The sequence below is a fragment of the Salvia splendens genome, chromosome 16, assembly GCF_004379255.2.
Source record: "Salvia splendens isolate huo1 chromosome 16, SspV2, whole genome shotgun sequence".
In the NCBI taxonomy this organism is placed as follows: domain Eukaryota; kingdom Viridiplantae; phylum Streptophyta; class Magnoliopsida; order Lamiales; family Lamiaceae; genus Salvia; species Salvia splendens.
The window spans coordinates 17,801,431-17,802,724 of NC_056047.1; positions in this window are offsets into that span (position 1 = coordinate 17,801,431).

Genomic DNA, 1,294 nt, shown 5'->3' on the forward strand with positions numbered 1-1,294 from the left:
AAACTGAGAAAAAGTAATTAATGTCTTGCAACAGAAATGGACTCCTTATCAAGTGGATAGGAAGCAAATTGAAGCCATGCACGAAATTTTTCAGGTTCAAATCTCAACTCACTAAATGAATATCTGAAATTCTAATATCCAACAGCAGGCTGTAATGCTGTGAAAAATGGTTGTAGTTGATGACGAGGGCATTTCATGTTATACTGGAAAATCTCGTAGTAATGAAGATGTTGAATAATCAATTTCTTTCTTGATACAGATTTTACCATTTCATAGTAATGATATCATTATCCAGATTTGATGTGGATGGACGCTTGAGATAACTACTCCTTAACAGCGTTTTTGCATCCATTAACTCTTTGATGGAATGTTGCTTTTTCTCATATTTTGTTGCTAGTTTATGCATCACTCAATTTGATTTCTGCATATCTAAATTCGACACATCTAGCAAATTAGAAATTGGGGAAGTGCCTTGATTCATCGGCTTAGTTGAGTTACTATTTATTTTAGTATGTTGTCGGCATTTTAATCTTCACTTATTTGGTTTCTGTCGGAGAGTCTAATTCAACCTGATTTATGTTTGAGGCGGTGTTGTTGTTTTATTGATTGAAATGTTTAGTTGGAAGCTATACTCTTTGGCTTTAGGATTTCTTGTTTGTGTAATTGTGTGGCAAGAATAAATGGAAACATTTGATCTGTAGAAATTAGAATCTAGAGTTTTGTGGTATTTGTGTACTGAAATTCTGGGGAACTTAACTTGCTTGATTGTTGATTTCTTTTGATCATGTGTTTTGCTTTAAACCTACATATACTAATATACTATCATGATGCTCCTACTATCTCTCCCTTTGTCTCTTAATGCATCGAAAAGAAAATTTTCCAATGCATTATATGGAAAATTTATGTAGTCTCTAGTGACCTACAATCCTGTAAGTGATTGTGATTTATATACTGTATTTGATCAAGTTTATTCAAAGGGAATAAGGAAGAGAAGAACTTGCAAAGAAATAGAATAAAACTCAAGCAGGGCTTTCAAGACATTTTTTTATGAAATGCTTATAGCTAGCTAAATGTGCCTTTCAAGTCCCTTTCCAGTGATTCTATCTGTATATGTGTTATTCTGCATTTTCATCATAAGAGATTAATTTTGGCATTCGATTGGTAATCTGCTTGATAAGCACAAGTGGTACAGTTGATGGGAGTTCTTCTATCTAGTGACTTAGATAAATGCTAATTAAGGTCTAATCTCTGTATTTCTTTTGTTTGTAGCGTTGCCGGTTGTCTTTGGTGAGAA